Below are 20,532 nucleotides of genomic sequence, written 5' to 3'. Positions count from 1 at the left end.
GGGGCAAATTCCTCCCAGTTAGACTTCAAGGGCCTTTTGCCGCTCGCTTCTAGCAAATCAGACCAACTTGGGATAATCATAATTTTGGTAAATCAGCTCAGCTAGGCTAAGTGTTTGTATCGGGAGGTTTGTGGTTCAAGGCAGTTAAAGTATTGTGAAGGAAGGAAGGAGAACGTCTTTTGAAAATCCCCATTTAATTTAGTTATCCATTGTTGTTCTCTGTCAAACTGATGGTGGCGATGATATTATTTTTTTTTTGAAAATGTTTATTTGGTAGGATCACCTTTAAATGTGAAGTTGAACTGAATATCTCCTCCAGTCCTCCTTGCATGATGGTATAAATAACGATTTGAGCGATTCTGATACTGCTGGTGCTTTTCAAACATGGTGTGGGACAAATTGTGACAGATGGCCTGTTGTCTATTACTGTTTCAAGGAAGCTTGGCCCTTTGTTATCAGGGACTTAAGGCTATTAGCAGTTAAACACCTTGTCTCTCAATCATATTTGTCACTTGGCAGTTTTGTCCGATTCCAAACATTGCCCCAATAGCATTCCCCATAAATAAATTAAGGGAGAAGAAACTCTACAGACGCAGCTTAAAGACTAATTCCCCTCCACCGCCTGAATCACGGAGGGCTTTTCAGACTGTTCAAAGCCAAATCATACTCCAGCACACAGGATTTAATTTGCATCTGCCAACTTCAGAAGGGGGATTTACTGGGCTAGGACATTTGAATTGCATAAAATTATTATTATTATCTAATTAAACTAAGATCATGGGTGTTTTTTCACTTGCTGCAGAGATAACCATGAAGGCAAAACAGGCACTTTGTTCAAGGGGAGGAAAGCAGCCCTCCTTTTTGTAGATATGTTGGAACAACCACTTTAATAATCATGGCTTTCTGAGAAGAATTATGGTAACCGCAGATTGCTGAGAGTTGCTAGAAGATCCTTATTCTGCTTCCCCCTGAGTTACACTTCCCAGAGTTCCCTGGGGAGAGGGATTGATTATTACTCCAAATACTCTTGGAACTGAAGTTTTGGGGGGAATAGAGGTCTCCTAAGAACTTTCAGCACCCCAAAAGAATGCTGCCTTTTCTTCTTCTTCCTCTTCCTCTTCCTCTTCGGGTGGGGCATGTCTATTAAAGTGATTTAATAGTAAATTAATAGTGTTTTAAATATAAGATGGGGGTGTGGCCTATGCCTTTTCTTATCTTATCTACCTTCAATCCAGACTCCCCAGTGCCCCTTTGGCTGTTCCTGATGTGTGTTTCTTGGCATCAGGCAAGGAAATATGTGGTGGTTGGTTCAGAGGACCTTGCTTCTATCTGTTCAAGATCACAGCTGTGGATGCACTAGTGCAGGGATGGGGAATCTGTGGTCCTCCAGATGTTGTTGGACTCTAACCCCCATCAGCCCCATGCAGCATAGTCAATAGTCTAGTATGATGGGAACTGTAGGTCAATAATGTGTGGAAGGTCATAAGTTCATCATACCTGTACTGGTGCAAGGTTAGGTAGTAGAAAGTTACAACCATCTCATACACAAGAAAATCATGCTGGAAGTACTCAAATATGTCGGTCAAGATTTTCACTTACTACTGTGAAACTCAATACAGCATCACAAATATTGAACGTGCAAAGTCCCACCACTAAAACCTAAGATTTACAAGGCAAACCCATAAACCTATTGAAAAATAATAAAACTGTGGAGCAGATGTGAGGTTCACAGTCTCTGCTGCATTGTTTCTCCTTTGATTTATCTGATTAACTTGCAGGGTAGAATTTCCTCAAGAAAACATAAACCACTAACATTGTAAATGTTTCCTTACTGATTGCTTTTAAATGCTGAATAGTCGGAAAGGTTAACGCTATTTTTTGGTATCAATTTAAATTCACTCAGAGCCATTAGCATTGATCTAGTCAGATCTTCAGGACAATGCCAGCTATGGAAAAAGTCAATCTGAATCAAAACAGTAATATGGTTGAATCAGGACCTCTGGTTTGCAAAGACATCAGACCTTAATTTAAAACCCCCAAACCATGATAAATACTATACACTCAGAAATCAGTTCTTCTGACAGTTGTCATCAATTATAAAAGTTTGCATGTTGCATGACTATGGGTGTACCAAATTGATTTTAGAGCCTGATTTGCCTTAACACAGTTTCCTTCTCATTCCAGGTCTGTTAGAAGATGACGTTGCTGCCAAGACCTGCCAAAGCTGGAATTGGATGAGGGCTCCCCATCAGAGGAGGGCCACACCATGAACCAGGACTAGAGAAAGACTGGGCATCCCATAGGACTTTAACATCACACCTAGAGAACCTGCAGAATGACCTAATGTACCCCAACTGGACCCATATCCTCAAGAGTAGCAACAGCACAAAGCAGTCCACATCAGTTCTACTCAAGAGGGGGGGCCATGGTGGGGTAGTCAGGCTTAACCCTGGTGGGGGAGAACTGGTGAGTCTCTAGATGTTGTTCAGCTCTCATCAAGGATGATGGAAGTTGGCTTCCTACAGCAGCTGGAAGGAACCACATTTACGCCCTCTGATATAAATTCTCAGTGGCTGTCTGGAAGCGGTTGTAATTGGTCCAGTCTTTACGACCTCAGCAGCACTACCACCTCATTCTGCAAGTATGGTTAAACACTTTAAAGTCCAGTTGATTTCAGTGGAAGAGATGTAAGCATGGGGGGTTCACCTCTCCCATGGGAGTGGAGGAGGGAGGGAACTATGGGTGAATCATGTTCATAATAAATAAGGCTTCTATTCTAACTTTGCTTACTTGGGAGTAAGCATCATTGATTTCAACAGGGCTTACTTCTGAGTAGACACAGTTAGACCTGCACCATATGCTATCACACAGGAGCAGCACAAGGTTCCTCGGGTATGCATGAAGAAGGTAGGAGCCTTCTCAGACTGCACATGGAGCATTAACTTTTTATGTTCCCGACTCCTGATTTATTGAAAACAAAAGAGTCTCCTTTGGCAGCTTTGACTAACCATTTCATTGTGATGGAAACTTTCTGCCGTGAATTTAAGGTGCCACAGAGCTCTGTTGCTCTTGTTTCAACAGTTACCCATGCAGTCACCTTTCTGATTTATCCTGCATTTAAGAAAACATGGTTGGATGTGTGTGTGTGTTTTCTTTTTTCGGAAAAAAAATGCCATCCCCTGACTCTTTGACCCTCTGTTCCTTTGCCCAGAGAACGAGATTGCCAAACATGTTATTTACCACTGAGAATATTCATGCCCTTGTTAAACATGCTGCACACAATGCAGTACATCTTCCATTACTCCATTACTTTTACATATTGAATTTTAATATCCCCTGTTATTTATTTCACAGTGGAGTGCTTCTCACTTGCTGCACTTAGCAAAGTAAATATTGCATTTCACCTCTCTCCTTGGGAAAAGATCTGCACTACAGCTCGGTGGAAGTGGAACGGCTCCACACGCACACACAGGTATGCGAAACTAATTCAGGTACGAACACTGTGAGCTGGTAAGTGCTGGTGGGCAGAGAGGTGGAGGGCAGCTCAATTTTGACTGCCTCAGGCCTTGATAAATAGAATCATAGAATTGTAGCTTTGGAAAGGTCCTCAGGGGCCATCTATCCAAACCCCCTGCAATGCCTGAATCATATCTAAATAATCCCTGGCAAATGTCAATCACACTTCTGTTTAACAACTTCCAATGAAGAAGTCTCCCCCACCTTCTGAGGATGTCCATTCCACTGTTGAACAGCTCTTACTGTCAGAAAGTTCTTCCTAATGTTTAGTTGTAACTTGTAACTTGAATCCATTGGTTTGGGTCCTACCTTCTGGGGCAGCAGAAAACAAGCTTGTTCCATCTTCCATGTGACATCCCTTCACATATTTGAAAATGGCTATCATATCACTTTTCAGTCTTTTCTTCTCTAGGTACCCAACTCCCTCAACTGTTCCTCATAAGGCTTGGTTTCCTGACACCTTATCATCTTTGTCACCCTCCCCTGCACATATTCCAGCTTGTCAATATCTTTCTTAAACTGTGGTGCCCAGAACTGGACACAGGACATGAAGTGGGATCTGACTATGGCAGAATAGAGCGATACTATTATTTCCCTTAATCTGAACATTGTACCTTTCAATTTTATTTTATTTTTGATGTTTTGGCAGGCAATTTCTCCCAATATAAGTCATTATTGTATCCCCCCTCCCCGCTTTGATCCACTTTAATGGACACTTTCCTCTGATATATGTATTTTTGTAAACATTATTTGGTTGGCAAACTGCATTACAAAATTCTATGAATTTTGAAGAATGGTTGTGTTCCACTAAACAGCAGAGAATTTGTCTTCCATCACTAGGAACTTGTGGCCTTTCAGATCTTGCTGAACTCTAGCTCCCATCATCCCTTGCTGTTGCCCATGCTGGCTGGGGCTGATGGGAGTTGGAGTCCAACAACATCTGGAGTGCATCACATTGGCTGCCCTCATCTATGAACTTTGATGACTTGTGGGATGGGGATAAAACTGTCAGGAGCTCAGTTGGAGCAACACTATTATTGTAGGGACTGCATTCTTTTGTCCCTCTCTGTGAATACTGAATAAATTATATGGTAAGAATTCTTTCAATTATCTGCCTTTTGACTACCACTGGGGGAGGGATTGTGACTCTCCGAAGCCTTGATAGAGCCTTGACAAGAACAGAAATCTTGGTTTAATGTGAATCACATATATGCTGGTCTTGACATAGCATTCATGGCCAAATTTTCCTACCGTTGTTCCAGCAAGCTTCAGGCTGGTGTGAGATTAGAATGCTTGCTTGGAATCCTACCAGGAAGAAGGAAGGTTAAAAACAGGGGGCTACCTATGGGATTTCTATTAGCACACATTAAAAATAGTAGGATTTCTAGGTCAATGATATCCTGCTGAGATCTGGTAGGCATTTTGTTTTTGAAAGAGCATCAAAGACCCATCTCCTCTGTGCCAGCCCCTTGGTTATGGAATCCCCTCCCTGTCGAGATACATTAATCTCTCCCCTGCTCAACATGTTGGCACCTTTTGAAGAGGTATCTGTGTACACAGGCCTTTGGAGAATGATGCCCTTCTGCTATGATTTTGTTTTTCATCACCTGCTGTACTTCTTTGGTTGTTTTGTGATATTTTATTGTGATACTATTTTGTTCTATGTTGCCCTGGGCTCCTTTGGGGAGACTGGCAGCATGAAAACCATCATCATCAATCATCAATCACCACCATCTCTCTGTGACCTTTGATGGCTATTTTTTATTTTGTAGAAAAGGCGAGGAGACATGATAGAGGTGTATGAAATTATGCATGGCACAGATGAAGTGGATAGCAAAAAGCTTTTCTCCATCCCTCATGACACTTGAACTTAGGGACACCCAATGAAACCGAATGCTGGATGGTTCAAGACAGACAAAATAAAGCACTCCACACAATGCATAATTAAATGATGGAATATGCTCCCACAAGTTAGGCTACCAAGTTAGACAGCTGCAAATGAGGATTAGATAAATTCATGGAGAACAGGTCTATCAACGGCTACTAGCTATTATGGCCATATTCTACTTGCACTGTGAGAGGTGGTCCGCCTCTGAATGCCTGTTGCTGGGAACCACAAGTGGCCAGAGTGCTGTTGTGCTCGGGTTCAGCTCCTATTGCTCTGTCCCAGCTCCTGCCAACCTAGCAGTTTGAAAGCACACCAGTGCAAGTAGATAAATAGGTACCACTGCGGCAGGAAGGTAAACAGCATTTCCGGGTGCTCTGGCACTCGTCACGGTGTCCCGTTGTGCCAAAAGTGGCCAAATGACCCAGAAAGCTGTCTGTGGATAAACACCGTCTCCCTTGGCCTGAAAAGCGAGATGAGTGCCGCAACCCCATAGTCGCCTTTGACTGGACTTAATCACCCAGGGGTCCTTTAACTTTTTAACTTTAACCAGCTTCCAGCCTTCCCACAGGCATCTGGTTGGCCACTGTGATAACCTAATGCTGAACTAGATGGGCCACAGACCAATGGCCCATCTTAATGTAAATGAGGTTATAAATCGGAGTTTGTATGCTGTGGGGGGTGGGGGAGGCCGGTTGACTACTGTGTTATTTTTATTCTGGTTTTAGGCCGAGCCATTGCCATTGAATGGATATTTAAAATACCTTTTGTGGCAATTTACATTGCTTTCAATCATATTTGCTAGCAGCTTTGTGAGGATATGTCTCAAAAAACAGATTATGTAGTTCTACTACTAATAAGGGACGTGGGTGGCACTGTGGGTTAAACCACAGAGCCTAGGACTTGCCCAACAGAAGGTTGGTGGTTCGAATCGCCGCGACGGGGTGAGCTCCCATTGCTCGGTCCCAGCTCCTGCCAACCTAGCAGTTCGAAAGCACGTCAAAGTGCAAGTAGATAAATAGGCACCGCTCCTGTGGGAACGTAAACAGCATTTCCGTGCGCTGCTCTGATTTGTCAGAAGCGGCTTAGTCATGCTGGCCACATGACCCGGAAGCTGTACGCCGCCTCCCTTGGCCAATAAAGCGAGATGAGCGCCGCAACCCCAGAGTCGGCCACGACTGGACCTAATGGTCAGGGGTCCCTTTACCTTTACCTTACTACTAATAAATACATTCTTTTTATTGGTGCTCTTCCAGCAATTAATAATCCTGCTTGGGTTACCGCTAGGCAAGTCTTCCAATTTCTTCAGGCATTTTGATCCCTAAGAACTAGTGCTGTGGCAAAATCTGCCCCTTATTTTCTTGATAGCTTTTTTGCCCTATGTAAGAGGCTGTTTATTCCTGCCTCAATCTCAGGGTGGTTTTTGAATGCCTTTAGAATTTCCGTGAGTGTGGAGGTGTGAGTTTACCTTGTCAGTGCAAGATGGCCAATAATGTGTCCTCCTCTTCATCGTACATTTGTCTAGCACCCTGCAGCCTCCCCCAGACACCCACCCCGACATCTTCCCCTGGGCTTTAATTATGTTGCAAAGTTCAGACCATCAGGGAGATGATTTGAAGAATGCAAAAAATATTCTAAACGTCCCTCAGCCACATCAGTAGTGGCCCTGCACCCCACACATGAGAGAGTCATCCACTTCCCCTTTGATAATTTCCAAAAACAATTTATTTTCATTCTCTATATGTGAATTGAGTGGTTCATGTACATAGCAACCAGCCATTGTGCCCATTCCCTAGGCCTCATGGAGAATGTGCACATAATCTATTAATGAAGAGAGATTTGTGCACATTGGCAGGAGGTTATACTGGAGAACGTACACAATTCAGTCAATATATGTACATTTCCGTTGTTGATTCTGCTTAGCTGAATAAAGCACTACTAGGTCACTGCCACCAGAGCTATATGTGGAATCCCAGAGCCCAACAAGACAATGACAAAAATCCACCAACAGCATACAAATCAATATGGCTACCCTGATCCAAAACACCTACCCACCCCACTCACACATGAAAACAAAGACCACCACAGCCAACCACAAATGAACAACCACACCCTAGGCCAACCCCAACCTCTCTCACCACCAAAGGAACACAAGTGATCAGCAGAGAATCTGCACAAGCAACGCTGACACAAAACCCCACATATATTAAGTAAAATAGAAATATCGCCACCCCAACCCACCCCCACTCATCTTTCCCCCCCTCCACCTGTTTCCCCCTTTTCTTCCTAATGTCTCGACAAATGGAACCGATTTGTAAAAAATGTTACATGGGGGGGGGGGAATAAGAGAGAGAGAGAAATTGCAAATATTTTTGTAAATCAAGAAAATCTTTAATAAAAATACATTAACACACACACAAAATATGTACATTTCCCTAGGCCTGTTGGAGATTATGTATATTGGCTAAGAAATGTGCTCATCATGGACAGATTATGTTCATATTCTCCATGAGGCCTGGGCACATTAGCCACTCAATTTACATCCCCCTCAATACACACACACAAACACACACACACACACACAGAGAGAGAGAGAGAGAGAGAGAGAGAGAGAGAGAGAGAGAGAGAGAGAGAATTTTCAGCACAGCATTCATGAAAATGAGAGTTCAGGGCCGATGAAATGGTTAGAAATGCAGCCTGTTCAAAAGCCGAACTTAGAAAAATAAAGCTCTGAAGCTCTCTCAGGACTTGAGATCTGAAAAGGCCAAAGTTAAAGGAGTAAAGGAGCAACTCTGAGAAACTGAGGCGGGAAAGAAAGAGAAGGTAGAAATAAATGCACAGGGGATGTCTGGAGCCTCTGAACTGGGCAATGTCTCAGTATATCGATTAGAGATGGTCATCTGGGGCTGCAGGCCAAAATTGGTTGTTGCAGTGCTTTTGTATGCCCAACACTCACATTTCCCATGACAGGTGAAATCCAAGCTAATCTCAGATGACAGATTAGTGCCAAATGGGCAATAATGTCATGGATGTGGGAAGAGGCAGCAATGAATTCTGGCTGTTTGACAGCACAATGTGGGAGAGAGCTTTCTGCAAATGATTATATGGTGACCTTTTATTTCCTATACAGTATTAACTCTCTCTCTCTCTCTCTGTGTGTGTGTGTGTGTGTGTACACAAGGTATTCATTCATTTTTTATGGCACAAAACACATTTGATTGTTTCTAGCATTTACTCAGAGTAGATCCATTGGAATTAATGGCTCTGAATTAGCCAAGCCCATTGATTTCAATGGGTCTGCTGTGAGTATGATTATCATTAGATACAGCCCATTGCTGACAATGAGATATATTCAAAGCCTAAACTTACCTGATGGCATTTTCACCATGTGTGTAAGGAGGTGGTTGTGGATCATTAGCTTGCAGGACTCTGCAGTTTGAGGTGTGTGTGTAGAATGTGGCCTAGTTTCCTGCAGGTGGTAAAGAGGAAGAAAGAGTGTATGTGGGAGAGAGAGAGAGAGAGAGAGAGAGAGAGAGAGAGAGAGAGAAGGGGTGGGAGGAAGAGAGAGAGAGAGGGAGAGAGAGAGAGGTGGAGAGAAGGGTTGGTGGTGCAGGGAGAGAAATGACCATTGCCTCTGGTTCTCTCACTTTTGGCTCTAGTCTTACCCGCTACGCAGAAAAAAGTTTCCCTATTCTGCTAGAATACCTGCAAAGGGCATACCCAGACCGCATGTCCTCTTCCAGTTTCAGAGCGCATAAATGAGCTAGCCTCCAAACTGATGCTCCTATCACAGAGTAAGGCATCTACCTCAGAAGGCAGGTGCTAGATGATGCCACCCCTCCCTGAGCCATGTAAGCTAGCCTAGCTTGTGCCTACAAAGCCAGTCTGCTACCTTCCAGAGTGGTGAATGATGGTGTCCCATCACTGATGCTGAAGACTCAGTTACCAGTCTACTGAGCTTCTGGATGTGGGAAGGGAAGAAAAAACTGTCATTTTCTTTTTTTTGCCTCAGGCAGCAAAATGTATTGAGCTGGTCTTGGTCCCAATACAGTAAGAGGGAGAGGGAAGCCCATAGCTTAGTCCTAGAGCATTTGCTTTGCATGCAGAAGGTCCCAGGTTCAAACCCTGATATCTTTGGGTAGGGCTGGAGTAAAGGTTAAGTCCAGTCAAAGGTGACTATGGGGTTGTGGCGCTCATCTTGCTTTCAGGCCGAGGGAGCTGGCATTTGTCCACAGATAGGTTTCCAGGTCATGTGGCCAACATGACTAAACTGCTTCTGGCGCAACGGAACACCGTGATGGAAACCAGAGTGCATGGAAACGCCATTTACCTTCCCATCACAGCAGTACTTATTTATCTACTTGCACTGGTGTGCTTTCGAACTGCTAGGTTGGCAGGAGCTGGGACAGAGCAACGGGAGCTCACCCCGTCGCAGCGATTCAAACTGCCGACCTTCTGATCTGCAAGCCCAAAAGGCTCAGTGGTTTAGATCACAGCGCCACCCGCTTCCCTCTATGGTTGGAGTAGGAGTGGTTGGCCTACCAATGAACCCTGGGGATTTTTTTAATAGTCAACATTAAAATAACAGTTGCAGTTGTTCTTTTAGGAAGGCACCACTATATATGGGGATCCTTAAAGATTTTAATCTGAAGCAATGTGTGGGGGGACTACTTCTCAGGTAACAAAGCTCTTTTCCCCCTCACACCAACATAGCACAAAGTGCAGTTCAATGTGGTGGAGGACTGAATATCAAACTGTAAAGTCAGCAATACCATCCTTGTTTGGGTCACCAATTAGCTGCTCCTGTAACATTTCTTTCTCTGTATCCTGTCTTGCATAGCTAATCTCTGTTAACAAACATGAACACAAAAACTAATTGCTTCTATCCGTTAGCCCCAAACACTAAGCACCATTGTTCAGTTGCAGAAAGGGCATATTTAGAGTTCCCAAAGCCATTGTTTTGTTTTGTTTTGCTTTCCTGGTGGATGGCAGGTTGATTTACAAATCTGTGCAATGGATACATGAGCAGAGATAGGGGAAGAAACCCGTTTCAGTTCCCATTTAAAGATGAGTTTACGTAATTCACACTTTCCCAACTGAATTTTGCGATGTGGCTTTGCAGCCAAGTAATATGTACCGAAAGTGCATATGCTAGAGAAATGTTTTCACACACAAAATGCATCCATTGGTGAAAATAGCATACCAAAAATGCATTATATTGGTGGAAATTGCTTTGCCAAAATGTGCACACTAGGCAAAATTGAATACAGTGTATTAGGAGAAATTTCCGCTAAAATGCTGGTGCATTTTTATGATGACCTTAAAAAATATGGATAATTCACAGACTTATGTGGAAATATGGAGAACTGAATTTAAAATTGGAAGAATGAGAACCTGACTGAAACCAAAATTGATAAATTCACCCATTCTTACACATAATCCAAAATAAATCCAATGAATTCTGGGCTGAACTCAGATGGGAGATGAAGTCCCTTCTTGTGGTAAGTGAATATATGATTAGAAGCATAAGAATGGACTCTTCAACTCCACCACCTTTAACTACCCAAAGTGTTCCTACTCCCTCTTCTCTTTTTCCACATTTCCCCTTATGTCTTGAACTGCATCCTAGAACACCTGCACGGCTCCACCTCTTTTCATTCATATCCCTTTTTCAAAACCTGCTTTCCCCTTGACCATAGTAACATCATAGTAACACGGCATCTTTTTGCCAAGGTTTTACCTGGCCCATATGACCGGGCCATATTCCTGCTGCTTATTATTATTTTTTATATTTAGTTATTTAATGAAATGTATATACCACTTACTAAAACAAAATACCTCTATGTGGCTTACAGCAGACTGCCTAAAACATTCATTGAAAATGTCAATTACAAACCCAATATTAAAAACAAGTTATAATATAATCAGTACTTATAAAACACCTCTGCAGTCCTACCTTGGTTGCAAGTCAAACGTTTTGGCTCCTGAATGCCACAAATTCGGAAGAGACTGTTCCGGTTTGTGAACTGTTTTTGGAAGCCGAATGTCTGACGGGCTTCTGCAGCTTCCAATTGGCTGCAGAAGCTCCCTGCAGCCCATCAGAAGCCGCGCTTTGGTTTCCAAACGTTTAGGAAGTCGAACGGACTTCCGGAACAGATTCCATTCGACTTCCAAGGTACCTACTAAAATCATGTGTCATAATTATGTGCTGAGTTTACATGTCTGAGTAGGTTTCATGGAGTGCAGGATGGTTTGGCAGGGGCTGGAAACAACATAATAAAGGTGCCTGCTAAATATCAGTGGGCAGGGAGTTCTGAAGTACAGGAGCCACCGCTGCAACAGATTGTTTTCTTGCAAGCGCAGATTGAACAGTATGCAGCTCTTGTAAAATTGCAAGTTCTGCAGATCTAAGCTATCCAATCGGGGTGAGGCGATCCTTCCAGTAAACATGCCCCATGCTGTTGTTGTTGTTGTTTAGTCATTTAGTCGTGTCCGACTCTTCGTGACCCTATGGACCACAGCACGCAAGGCACTTCTGTCTTCCACTGCCTCCCGCTTCGAGAACACTGTCCAACCATCTCGTCCTCTGTCGTCCCCTTCTCCTTGTGCCCTCCATCTTTCCCAACATCAGGGTCTTTTCCAGGGAGTCTTCTCGTGAGGTGGCCAAAGTATTGGAGCCTCAGCTTCACGATCTGTCCTTCCAGTGAGCACTCAGGGCTGATTTCCTTAAGAATGGATAGGTTTCATCTTCTTGCAGTCCATGGGACTCTCAAGAGTCTCCTCCAGTACCATAATTCATGCTGTTGTACCTCTGTTCTAATTATATTGTTTCCTTTTTAAATATTTTATACTATATACCATATATATATGCCTTTAAAAATGGATTTAAATAAAAAACAACCAATCAGCCAGTCAGTTTTGCTTGCCTTCCACTCTGATGCCACTTGGCCGTCATATTTCCACTTGACTCTTCATGCCTAAATATATTCAAATGCTCAAGCTCCTAGGCCTTCAAAGCATTGTTAAAGAGTGAAGGATTGCAGGGGAAGGCTTGTCACATCGCTATTCAGAAGGAAACCCTCCTAGCAGGTACCTGCAGCGAACAAAGAGACTTCTCTTTTCAAAGGACAGAGCCTGCTTGTTAAAACTGTGTTAGGAGGACTGTTGTCACCAATGTTAACACACGCACATATTACCCAAAATCATGTTATCGAATCCCAAGGCTTTCAGATTAAGGCTGGATTTAGCAGTGTAATGTAATCAGAGCATGTCTAACTCAGTATTAATGGCAGACATGCAAATATATGCAGATGACTGTAAATAGACCGCATTTGCAGCAAAGATTATTAAAGGAACGGCTGTTTATAAGCAGCTTTTCATAATAAGGGTACAAATCCCACAACATCTATTATGGTGTAGGGTTTCTGTAAAGAATCGCTGAGCTGTTAGTCCTGACAGGGCTTCCGAGGATGCTGGTGGAGATGCTGTTGGGAGTTTGCTCATTCAGCAACCATTCACACACACCCCTCCAATTTCCTCCTTCTGGATCCTGCTTCTATCCCAAGTGATGCTGGTTCACAGGATCTGATAGGATTTTTACTATATTCTGGAATCTGGTGTGGGATTTGGGAAGCCAGAGCTTGCAAATCCAATTTAAATTGGATCCTCAGTACATCAGGTTCGAGGTATATACCAAAGAAAAAGACCTAGAAAAGGGGTGGTTTCTAAAACAGCAGCAGCAGCAACTTTTCAGTCTGAGGGCTGCATTCCCTTTTGGACCACTTTCGGGGGGGGGGTCACATCCCAATGCTGGGTGTGCCTAAATGCACATCATCATTAAGCCTGCGGTCCAGCTCTGAGGGCCTTCTGGTGGTTTCCTCACTATGAGAAGTAAGGTGACAGGGAACCAGGCAGAGGGCCTTCTCAGTACAGTGGTACCTCGGGTTAAGTACTTAATTCGTTCCGGAGGTCCATTCTTAACCTGAAACTGTTCTTAACCTGAAGCACCACTTTAGCTAATGGGGCCTCCTGCTGCCGCCGCACTGCCAGAGCACAATTTCTGTTCTCATCCTGAAGCAAAGTTCTTAACCCAAGGTACTATTTCTGCATTAGCGGAGTCTGTAACCTGAAGCGTCTGTAGTGGTGCCCGTCCTGTGGAACACCCTCCCATCAAATGCCAAAGAAATAAACAACTATCTGACTCGTAGAAGGGTGTGGTATGTATGTATGTATGTATGAATAAATAAATAAATAAATAAATAAATATTGACCAATGAATGTAAGCTTTACTTCTGAGAAGAAGGTAAGTATGAGGAGCCACCTCTCATTAGCCCATACCATTGTAAGTATTTGCAGGACATTTCCCCAGCCACAAGGTCAGTCTGGAGGGCACACCTCCTCTCATATTGTTTCTACACTACTTTTTTCTCCATCCAGGCAAATAAGTGACAGTATCAGTGGTGTTGTGTCAGGGGCTGGAGGGTGGGGTTATAATCTTATCGATTTTGTATCATCTTTTCCACATTACATCTTACCTTTTGATATTTCCCCATTATTACATCTTAGCTTTTATATTTATTTCCTTCATTGCAAGTGTTTACTCAAACCCTGCTAGTGAGTCCACTTCTTTACAATGTTTCTGTAAATACAGTGGTACCTCAGGTTACAGACGCTTCAGGTTACGGACGCTTCAGGTTACAGACTCCGCTAACCCAGAAATAGTACCTTGGGTTAAGAATTTTGCTTCAGGATGAGAACAGAAATTGCGCGGCAGCAGCAGGAGGCCCCATTAGCTAAAGTGGTACCTCAGGTTAAGAACAGTTTCAGGTTAAGAACGAACCTCTGGAATGAATTAAGTTCTTAACCAGAGGTACCACTCAGTGGCGTAGCGTGGGGGGTGCAGGGGGGGCGGGCCGCACCGGGCGCAACATCTGGGGTTAGGGCAAATCCATGGGTTAGGGGGCGCAAATCCATGGGTTAGGGGGCGCAAATTACTTGCCTTGCCCCGGGTGCTGACAACCCACGCTACGCCACTGGTACCACTGTACAACATAAACGTTTCCCAGTCTTTCTTGAAATCTCTATTATCCTTGTCTCTTAGTTTTCCAGTTAACTTTGCCATTTCAGCATAATTCATCAGTGTCTCGGGCATATTTTTTTGAGGGGATGCAACCAAACCTTCCTATAACCGGCTCCTTTAAGGGAAGCCGTGCCTGGGCTCGGCCTTCAGGGCTGGAGGGGCAGCGGTTCCTTAGGACCACCCCTAGGCTGAGAGAGAGGGAGGGCATAGCCACCAGCTGGCTGCAGCTCCACTCCTGGGTCAGGCCTGACCCACGGACAGAAGCAGCGAAAAAGCAGAGAGCCAGTGGCTGCTTCATCTCCCCTCTTCTGGCATCTGGCATGTGAGCTAGCTGTGGAGGCAGCTTCCTCGTGCAACGACCCAACACCACCAGCTGGTTGCAGCTCTATTCCTGGGTCAGGCCTGAACCTCCGCCTCTCCAGCCATCAAGACCCAAGGCTTCCTGCAGCTAGAGAGGGAGAGAAAGGTGTGACATGGTACCAGACTGATGCATTTTAGTTCCAACATAGCTCTATATTCTCCCTTGGGGGTCTGGGCTGTGTCTGCATTCACTTTTCATCCTACCTCTTACCAGACCAATCAGTTCGTGCTGGGATAAAGGCATTAAGCAGAGGTTCCCTGTGAGATACATGCCATAGCCATATGCTGAAGTATTAAATTAGTATCTTCCAGGGGCTGGATAATCTAGCATTTTGCTTACTTGGCAGCGCATCCTGCAGATCATCAAGATGTTACAGAAGCAGGAAATTGTCAGAAGAGTTTATTGTAAAACGTGTGCAAAACTCTAAGGAATAGAGGAGTTTATTGAAGCCAGCTATCTTGACAGTCCATTGCAGAGAAGGAGAGGTAAGCAAGGATGTAGCAAGGTTGGGGACATCTCTCTCTCTCTCTCTCTCTCTCTCTCTCTCTCTCTCACACACACACACACACACACACACACACAACCAGTTATGCAGGGTTTTCAGCAGGGGACATTCCCAAATCAACCCGAAGATGTCAGAGACTGAACTTGAGGCCTTCTGTGTGTAAAAGCAGATGATCTGCTACTGAGCTACAGTCCTTCCTCTAAGGAGCTGAGCAAAAACCCAGCAACATAAATAACTTAGCCATTTGAGAAGTAACTAGTGGGTTGTCTAGGCAAAGTGAACCAGGGTGTATGAGCTGAGCCCTGGCTGATGCCCTTGGTAAAGAGGACATTGCTGACTGAATGATGTGGAAATGTGGTGAGCTGAGCTTAAGACAGGATAAAAGAGAAAATGAAATTGACAGAGTCACCCATCCCTGTCAGGCTTATGCTGGTTGGTGCTGCTGCTCGGGAACTTAAAGGAGCATCATAGCTCATGAAAACCATTGAACCGAAAGCCCACGTGTCCTGCTAAACAAGGCTCACTGGAAAGATTTCTGCTTCTATCCCTCACAACTCCTGACACTGGGATGGCAAAGTCCCCCCTTTCCCTCCACTCGGCAGGCTTCTGTAGCTCACCACAAGGAGAACAAATGCACAGAGCCGCCTGCTCCCATTGCCAGAAGTTCACAGCATAGTGAACTTGCTAAGACCTCTTATCTCTGCACTAGTAAATGCATGTTGTGAATGTTCCTATGTTGTATTTCAATCACCTTCTTCAGATGCATGACTGCCTTGATCAGGGATGGGAGACCTGTGTCTCTGCAGATACTATTGGGCACCAACTCCTGTCATCCTTGACCATGGGCAGTGCTGGCTGGGCTGTTGGGAGTTGGGATCAAACAACACCTGAAGCGTCATCTCCATCCCTCGCCTTGATTAACAGATCACCGTATATGCAGCTACAATCACCCTATTTGAGAGAGCATATCCTTTTATGAAAAATAGTGTGCAGACAAGCCTGCTTTCTCTGTTGAGTCTGTTATAGCTGGAGGAATGCCATCAGTGCATAGAAATGATGGAGTGATGGGGATGATTCTCAGTATCTAGACTCGGTTGCCAAGGAGGGAGAATGCTGTTGAACTCAGGTCCTCCCTTTGAGCTCCCCAGAGGCATCTGGTGCGTCACTGTAAGAACAGGATACTGGATTATATGGACCTTGGACTTGATCCAACAGGGTTCTTTTTATGCTCCCAGTAATGGGCTATCCTTTTGGGACATTCAGAGATTTCTATATGTTTGTTGTCAATTTTCAATCTGTATCTATCTATCTATCCTCATGGATTCACTCATTACATCGAATGACATGCCTCACTGTAGCTCTTGTTTAAGTCTTTGGGGAACTTACATCACATATTGACAATTTACAAACTGGGAACAGATAAAATGGGAGTCAACATATTACAAATTCATGAACTTTAAATTAAAAATTAATTGCTCTTAAAGTTCAGTGGGATCATTCAATTTTTGGCTGATGCTCTCAAGGGGTCTAAAATACAAGTTCAAATATTTATCAAAAGGCCTGAATTTTCAAATCCAGTACTTGCCAGACTGGATTTTGATAAGTTCTAAAAGGCACAATTTATGTTAGCCCCACTTTAAACCTAATTATTTCCACAAGCTTCCAGAGCTGACTCTGGAGGGGCTATCTATTTTGGTAATAGAATTTAGTCATCCCCTTGATAGAGTAATTTCTTTCTTTTTTAGAAATGTCTCAAAAGAACTAATAGCCAAAGAAGAAGTGCAGCTCAAACACTTTCCAGGCATTGCTATATGAAGATGTATCATTGCAGTTCGAATGACTTCAATTTTCTAATCGTAACTAACCCAAAGTAGAGGGCATGACCTCTCCTTCCACAAAGGAGGATGCGATGCCACAGCAGGAGTGTAAATCATGGACAGTTGTGTTGTGATTCAAAGCCACTGGGGTGAGTGCTCAAAGCTAGCCTAGACTGTGACGAGCCTTGGCAGATCCTGTCCCCTGTTCTCAATTATGAGACAGTTGCATTCAGAATGATAAATGCATGCTTTCCTGGCTTCATGCTATGAAGTAAAACCCATCCACTCACTCTCCCCTAGGGGGACATTTCCTAGGTCCTCTTCATGACCCCATTGCTTTGTGGCAGCTTGTTATGGAAAGCAGACAAGTGACTGTTCGGAGAGTGACAGAGCTGGCAAGGGCATGGATGAGCCGAAACTTAGTTCGTGGAAGTTCTAAACAGCCCATTTGGAGGATGTGTGTGGAAAAGTGAGGAAAAACCACACTGAGTTGGAAACCCATTTGCTAACTATGGCTTGGGTCCAAAGAACCACAGAGAAAATGACCACTGGCCCTATTCAAGTGAATGCATGTGCAATCACTGCACAATAAGATATGCAACACTAAAGTACATAGATTGTGGAGATCAGAAGCCACTGTGAAGGTATATGTCACCTTCCTGCTCTGCCCATCTGCCCATAGGAAGATGCAAAGGCAGCAGCTAGGGAGAGGTGTAAATTTAGGTAGAGACATAGCCTGTTCCATTCCATTTACTGATCCAGATCTGATTCCTCGCAATTGTCTAGTTTGTTATTCTCCTCTTCTCCTCATTAAAATAGTAACAATAACTGCCATGTTGCTACTTGAACTGACAAGTCAAAGTCTAATCTAAGAAGAGGGAGTCAAAATATTATGGCAGGAATTGCGAATCAAGGACGGTTGCGTGACTGTTGTTTCTACTTGGTTGTCAAAATAGGGGCACCGTTCTCTAAAACCTCAGTGAGAGAAGTAATGGCCTTTAGATATGAGAAGATAGGGTTCAAATTCCCGCTCAATCAATAGCCTTGAGCCTTACCCGATCATCTGCCAAATGGAAAGTATGACCTTATTTCCTGGGAAGTTGCAGAATGGGAGTGAACTGACAGCTGCTTTCATGAGCTCCTTACTTTAAGGTTGGAGGAGAATTGCATTTGGTCTGCATTTGTAAGCACACCATCCTAATTTGCACTTCTCAGACTAATGCATGGATCAGAATTTAATTAGGCCTCTGATTTTACACCTTTCTGAATTTTGAAATACAGTTGTTGGCTCAAAAATGTGTTATAATACATTTGTGGGGGTGATTCATGCATGACTCATTCATTGATAGCCTTGTGATTGGACTGTAATGGGCTCTACATGGGGGCTTCCCTTGGGATTGGTCTGGAAGCTGCAGCTGGTGTAGAATGCTGCAGGCATTGGTCGGCCAATTGGTGCCAAAGAAGGATAGAACTTTCTTTATGTACGCTACAACAGCAGCAAGAATACTCATTGCAAAATATTGGAAGACACAAGATCTACCCACCCTGGAAGAATGGCAGATGAAAGTGATAGACTACATGGAACTGGCAGAAATGACTGGCAGAATCCGAGACCAGGGAGAAGAGTCGGTGGAAGAAGACTGGAAGAAATTTAAAGATTATCTACAGAAACATTGTAAAATTAATTAATGTTAAAATGATGTTGGAATGAAATGAAGCAGTTTTAGCAACAATGTTAAAAAGGAATATGTAAAAAGGGATTGTCAATAGATGAAAATATAAAGTTATAATATGTTAAGATAAAGAATTAAGATAAAAACAAAGAGGGAAAGGATTTGCTGAATTAACCATTTGAAATGGAATACAAAAAAGGGAGGTGTGAGGAGGTCAGGGAAACAAGTAAATGAAAGGCAAGACATGGAAAGATGGATTTATTTATTGTCCTTTTTTTCTTTTCTGTATTTTGTATTTTTTGTTTTCTTTTTTTATTTTCTTATTACTTCTGTAACTTTTTTTGAAATCTTTATAAATATCATTTGAAAAACAAAACAAAACAGAATGCTGCAGGCAGGAGCACTCCAGTTGGAGAACAGCCTTTACCAAAGGTGTCATGACACTTGAACTCAGGATGCAAGGGAGAAACGTACTAAGAGGAAGGCAAGCTTGGCAAATCCACACCATGATCAACTCCCGCCCAGAAACCAATGTCCCCACTGTGGAAGGACATGTGGATCCAGAGTTGGCCTCCACAGTCACTTACGGATTCATTGTTAAAACTGTGTTTAGGGAAGACAATCTTACTCGGCTACAAGTGATCGCCAAAGAAGAAGAAGAAAGACACCTCTGCTGATAAAACTGCATTGACTGCCAATCAGTTCAAGATTTTGATGTTAACATACAAAACCCTGAACAGATTGAGACTAGGCTGCCTAAAAGGCCCCCTGTCCCCGTATGGACCTGCAAGGTTACTTAGATCATTTGTATAGACCTGTGAGGTCACTTAAGACACTGTCTCAAAAATTGGCGTTGTCCACTATTGCTCCTGTGCTACAGAATGCCCTTCCCTCTGCCATACATGAAGAAGCAACTATCAGTCTTGTGAAAAGCTTCACTTTTTGCCTAGGCTTTCCCTGACCCATAATTTGAACCCTGTTCTTACTTGTTTGAATTCCTTAACTCCATAAATATGCATGCATTTATACTATTGTTTTAGTGGCTTGTGTTATATTTTTGTTTTACTGATATTTTTACTGTTTTTATACGACACTGTTCAGAGATAAGCAACACGTCTAGCAGTGTAGAAAAGCTTTTGAATAAATATATAAACTGTGCTTAGAAATGTATATATTGAAATAAAATAGATGCTTACAGTGGTACCTCGGGTTACATATGCTTCAGGTTACATACGCTTCAGGTTACGGACTCCGCTAACCCAGAAATAGTGCTTCAGGTTAAGAACTTTGCTTCAGGATGAGAACAGAAATCGTGCTCTGGTGGCGCGGCGGCGACAGCAGGAGGCCCTATTAGCTAAAGTGGTGCTTCAGGTTAAGAACAGTTTCAGGTTAAGTACGGACCTCCGGAATGAATTAAGTACTTAACCTGAGGTACCACTGTATATTTGTACAATTTTTTGTGTGTTTAAAAAAGAAGAAATGAATTATAACCCCAAAGCAGGATGTAATAGACTTAGGAATGAACACACACAGAACTGACAGATGTCACCCCAGTGCTTGGAAGATGTGAAGAAGACACATTCCATGCCAGCGATCATTAGAAAAAGAACTGAAAACAAAACTGTCAATATCATAGTGCCGTTACACAAATCTGTAGCACGACCACATTTGGAATACTGTGTACAATTGTGGTCGC

Source organism: Podarcis filfolensis (assembly GCF_964270895.1).
Source record: "Podarcis filfolensis genome assembly, chromosome: 8".
In the NCBI taxonomy this organism is placed as follows: Eukaryota; Metazoa; Chordata; class Lepidosauria; order Squamata; family Lacertidae; genus Podarcis; species Podarcis filfolensis.
This window is presented reverse-complemented; position numbering follows the sequence as displayed.